The sequence below is a fragment of the Hypanus sabinus genome, chromosome 11 (assembly GCF_030144855.1).
Source record: "Hypanus sabinus isolate sHypSab1 chromosome 11, sHypSab1.hap1, whole genome shotgun sequence".
In the NCBI taxonomy this organism is placed as follows: domain Eukaryota; kingdom Metazoa; phylum Chordata; class Chondrichthyes; order Myliobatiformes; family Dasyatidae; genus Hypanus; species Hypanus sabinus.
This window is the reverse complement of record NC_082716.1, coordinates 14,832,388-14,838,387: the sequence shown is the minus strand read 5'-3', so window position 1 is coordinate 14,838,387 and position 6,000 is coordinate 14,832,388.

The following is a 6,000-nucleotide window of genomic DNA, read 5'->3' as shown; positions in this document are numbered from 1 at the left end:
GAGATAAGGTATTGCTCCATCAACCTGTGTGTGGCCTCATCTTGACGGTAGAGGAGACCATGGACAGACATATCGGAGTGGGAGTGGTCTGTGGAATTGAAGTGTGTGGCCACAGGGCGATCCCGCCACTGCTGGAGGACTGAGCGCCGGTGTTCGGCGAAATGGTCTCCCAGTCTGCGGCGGGTCTCCCCAATGTATAAATGGCCACATCGGGAGCACCGGATACAGTATATCACCCCAGTTGACTCGCAGGTGAAGTGGTGCCTCGCCTGAAAGGACTGTCTGGGGCCTAGGATGGTGGTGAGGGAAGAAGTGTGGGGGCAGGTGTAGCACTTCCGTTTGACTCTCACAGCTACCTAGACTATTCCTCCTCCCACCCTATCTCCTGCAAAAATGTTATCCCTTTCTCTCAATTCCTCCGCCTCCGCCGCATCTGCTCTCAGGATGAGGCCTTTCATTCTAGGACAAAGGAGATGTCTTCCTTTTTTAAAGAAAGGGGCTTCTCTTCATCCACTATCAATTCTGCCCTCCATCGCATCTCCCATATTTCACGTACCTCTGCCCTCACCCCATGCCCCCGCCATCCCACCAGGGATAGAGTCTCCCTGGTCCTCACCTATCACCCTACCAGCCTACAGATCCAACGTATAATCCTCCGCAACTTCCGCCACCTCCTATGGGATCCACCACCAGCCACATCTTCCCCTCCCCCCCACTCTCGGCTTTCCGCAGGGATCGCTCTCTATGCAACTCCCTTGTCCATTCATTCCCCCCCCCACCCCCCATCCGTCCCTACCAACCTCCCTCCAGGCACTCATCCCTGCAAACGGAAGAAGTGCTACACCTGCCCCCACACTTCTTCCCTCACCACCAACCTAGGCCCCAGACAGTCCTTTCAGGTGAGGCACCACTTCACCTGTGAGTCAACTGGGGTGATATAATGTATCCGGTGCTCCCGATGTGGCCATTTATATATTGGGGAGACCCGCCGCAGACTGGGAGACCCTTTCGCCGAACACTGGCGCTCAGTCCTCCAGCAGTGGCGGGATCTCCCTGTGGCCACACACTTCAATTCCACAGACCACTCCCACTCCGACATGTCTGTCCATGGCCTCCTCTACCGTCAAGATGAGGCCACATGCAGGTCAATGGAGCAATACCTTATCTCCTGCCTAGGTAGCCTCCCACCTGCCGACATGAACATTCAACTTACAGACCTCCGTTGATACCCCTGCTCCCCCCTCTTTACCCCATCCCTATCTATAATTTTAGTCTGGTTCTCATTCTCTCTCTTTCCCCCCCTCACTATAATCTCTCCCCAGCCCTACCTTTCTTTCTCTTTTATTTCCCATAATTCTCCACCTTCCGAAACGTCGTCACTACCTCCTCCCATAAATGCTGTCTGGCCTGCTGAGTTCTGCCAGCATTTTGGGTTTTTATGTACAATTTCTCTCCAGCTTATGCCAGTTCTGTGAATTCTGCAGATATGACACTCTGTGCCTGTGATGTTGCAGCAAGTACATTTTCAATTGCACTTGTGCATGCATGTACAGAGTACAGAGTTTATATGTTCCTGTCAGAATAAAAGGCAAGGTTAATTGGTTTAGGGAACCTTGTTTTTTTGAGAGATATTGAGGCCCTGCTTAAGAAGAAGAAAGTACATAACAGGTATAGACTGGTAGGAATAAAAGAGCCAATTGAAGAGTATAAAAAATACAAGAGAACACTAAGAGGGAGCAACACACACAGAATGGTGGAGGAGCTCATCAGGACAGGCAGTATCTATGGGAAAAAGTACAGTCAGCATTTGCAGATTTTCTCATGTTTGTGACTTGAGAGGGAAATCAGGGGGGCTGAAAGAAGGCATGAGGTTGCTCTACCAGGCAAAGTGAAGAAGAATCCGTAGGGCTTTTACATATATATTAACAGCAAAATGATTGCAAGGGATAAAATTAGTCCTCTTGAAAATCAGCGTTGCCGAGCCAAAAGAGGTGGAGTACATCTTGAATGAATTTTATTGCCCGTCTATTCACCCGGGAGATGGACACAGACTCTATAGAGCTAAGGCAAAACAGTACTGAGATTATGAACTGTATATGGACTACAGAGGAGGAGGTGTTTGCTGTCTTGAGGCAAATTAAGGTGAATATGTCCTCAGGGTTGACAAGTTATTCACTTAGATCCCATAGGAGTCAAGTGCAGAATTTGCAGGGGCCCTAGCTGAGATATTTAAAACTTTCTCAGTTGCCTGGGAGGTACCAGAGAATTAGAGGATAGCTAATGTTATTCCATTATTTAAAAAAGGCCGTCAGAATAAACTGGGAAATTATTGGCCATTGACATCAGTAGTAGATACATTCATGTATGATATTCTAAGGGTCCAGATTATAAGTATTTGGATAGAAATGGACTGTTTAAGGATAGTCAACATGGCTTTGTGTGTGGTAGGCGGTTTTTAATAATCTTGTAGAGTTTATTGAGGAGGTTACAGGAAAATTTATGAATGCAAGGCAATGGAACTTGCCAACATGTAATTAGCAAGGCCTTTGACAAGGTCACACATGGGAGGCTGGTCAAGAAGGTTCACCTTCACCTAAAAAAATATCCTTTCTTTTAAGGATTATATGGGTTGGCACAACATGGAGGGCTGAAGGGCCTGTACTGTGCTGTAGTGTTCTGTGTTTCTACTTGGCATTCAGGATGAGGTAGTAAAATCGATCTGACATTGGCTTTGTGGAAAAAGCCATAGAGTGATAATAGATGATTGCTTCACTGACAGGAGGCCAGTAACTAGTGGTGTGCTGCAGGCATCAGTGTTGGGTCCATTGATAATGTGGTAAACTGGATCAGCAAATTTGTGGATGGCAACAAGACTGCAAGGATTACTATCAAAGCTTGCAATGGGATCTGGATCAGTTGCAATGAATGGTAGAGCACTGACAATATAGTAATACAGAGGTATTTGGGACTACAGATCCATAATTCCTTGAAAGTGGAGCCACAGATAAATGGGGTTGATGAAAGATCTTTCATATATCAAAATACTGGGCTTCATAAATCAAGGTATTGTGCACAGGTATTGGGGTGTTACATTGCAATCTAATTTGAAGTATTGAGTATAGGTCTGGTCACCTACCAATAGGAAAGAAAGCAATAAGATTGAAAGAGCACAGAGAAAATTTACAAGAGTGCTGCTAGGACCTGAGGACCTGAATTATAGAGAAAGATTGAACAGGGTGGGACTTTATACCTGGAGCATAGGCAGAAATGAGGGGAGATTTGACAGAGGTATACAAAATAATGAATGTAGAAACAGGGAAAATGCAAGCAGGCCTTTTCCACTTAGGACTCAGGTGAATGGTGAATGGTGAACTATTCAAGGGGAACCAGAGAGGGAGCTTATTCACTCTTAGGGTGGTGAGAGTATGGAATGAGCTGCCAATGGAAGTAATTGCAGGCTCCTTATTTTAGAAAGGATATACTGACGTTGGAGAGGGTTCAGAGAAGATTCACAAGAATGATTCCGGGAATGAAAGGGTTACCGTATGAGGAACGTCTGGCAGCTCTTGGGTTATATTCCCTGGAGTTCAGGAGAATGAGGGGGGATTTCATAGAAACATTTTGAATGTTAAGAGGTCTGAACAGATTAGATATCACAGAGTTACTTCCCATGGCTTCAGGATTGAGGGAAGTGGAAAGCAGACAGTGAGTGAGTGGGCCAGTGAAGGAGCGGCGATTTGAGGCTTTGACTTGAGAGATTTTGGCAGTTTTGGCAGTTGGACTGTGCAATCAAGTCAATCAAGATTCGAATAGCTCAGCAGAAAGCTGGTGATTAAACAATCAAGCTTTGAATAGGTCAGAGTCAGCAGAAAGCAATTGAGGTCAGGTGACCAAGCAGTTTGAAAAGCTCAAACAAATAGAGGGATAGCTCAAGCGGAGCAGCCTGTGGAAAGTGGCCAATGAAGGAGTGGGGATTTGAGGCTTTGACTTGAGAGGCTTGACGAGAAGAGGTGGAGGATGAGTTTGTTCCCAATTGGTCTTCACAATGCTTCCTGAGACGGTGATGTGCCTCTCCTGTGAGATGTGGCAGTCTTGGGGGAACACCCCTCTCCCACAGAGTCACATCTTCCAGAAGTGCATGCAGCTGGGTGATCTGGAAGATTGTGTGAGGAATCTGGAGCAGCAACTGGATGACCTTTGACTCATAAGGGAAAATGAGGCAGTCATAGTTGAGAGCTACAGAGAGATAGTCACACCTAGGCTGCCGGAAGCACGTCATTGGGTGACAGTCCGAGGGGGGGAAGCAAAGGAGAGTAGACAGGTAGTGCAGAGCACCCCTGTAGCCATTCCTCTGAATAATAAATTTACCGTCCTGGATACTGTTGGCAAGAGTGACCGACCAGGTGTGAGCCACGGTGGCAGGGTCTCTGGCACTGAGTTTGAACCTGTGGTGTAGAAGGATGGGACGGAGAAGAGGAGAGCTGTCATCATTGGAGACTCAATAGTCAGGGGAGCAGACAGGAGATTTTGTGGATGTGAGGAATACACACTCCCAGGTGCCAGGGTCTGGGATGTCTCTGACTGGGTGCATGACATTCTGCTACGAGAGGGAAAGCAACCAGAAGTTGTGATATATGTTGGTACCAATGACATAGGCAGGAAGAGGGATGAGGTCCTGGAGTGTGAGTTTTGGGAACTAGGCAGAAGACTGAAGAACAGGACCTCAAGGGTGGCGTTCTCAGGATTGCTGCCAGTGCTGCGCGATAGTGATGGTAAGAATTGGAGGAGATGGCATTGAATGCATGGCTGAGGAGTTGGTGCAGGGGGCAGGGTTTTAGATTTTTGGATCATTGGGATGTCTTCTGGGGAAGGTGGGACATGTACAGATTGGATAGGTTGCACCTGAACTCGGGGGGGGAGCAATATCCTTGCAGGTAGGTTTGCTAGCATGGTTCGGGAGGGTTTAAACTAATTTGCAAAGAGGATGGGATCTGGAGCGATAGAGCAGTGAAGGAAGTGCATGGTGTAAAGCCAGATCTAACATATAGAGAGGCTTTGAGGAAAGAGAAGCAGAATAAAATGTGTAAAAGTAGTAAGCTAGAAGGGTTAAAGTGTGTGTACTTCAATGCAAGAACCATCAGGAACAAAGGTGATGAACTGAGAGCTTGGATATACACATAGAATTATGATGTAGTGGCCATTATGGAGACTTGGCTGGCACCAGGGCAGGAATGGATTCTCAATATTCCTGGATTTCAGTGCTTTAAAAAGGATAGAGTGGGGGGGAAGGGGAGGAGGGGTGGCATTACTGGTCAGGGATACTATTACAGCTACAGAAAGGGTGGGTAATGTAGCAGGATCCTCTTTTGAGTCAGTATGGGTGGAAGTCAGGAACAGGAAGGGAGCAGTTACTCTACTGGAGGTATTCTACAGGCCCCCATGTAGCAGCAGAGATACCGAGGAGCAGATTGGGAGGTAGATTTTGGAAAGGTGTAAAAATAACAGGGTTGTTATTATGGGTGACTTTAACTTCCCTAATATTGTTTGGCATTTGATTAGTTCCAAGGGTTTAGTTGGGGCAGAGTTTATTTAGTGTGTCCAGGATGGATTCCTGTCACAATATGTTGACAGGCCAACTAGGGGGAATGCCGTACTAGGTATAGTATTAGGTAACGAACCGGATCAGATCACCGATCTGTCAGTGGGTGAGCATCTGGGGGACAGTGATCACCGCTCCCTGGCCTTTAGTATTATCATAGAAAAGGATAGAATCAGACTGGACAGAAAAATTTTTAATTGAGGAAGGGAAAATTATGAGGCTATAAGGCTAGAACTTGCAGGTGTGAATTGGGATGAAGTTTTTGCAGGGAAATGTACTATGGACATGTGGTCGATGTTTAAGGATCTTTTGCAGGATATTAGGGATAAATTTGTCCCGGTGAGAAGATAAAGAATGGTAGGGTGAAGGCACCATGGGTGACAAGTGAGGTGGAAAATCTA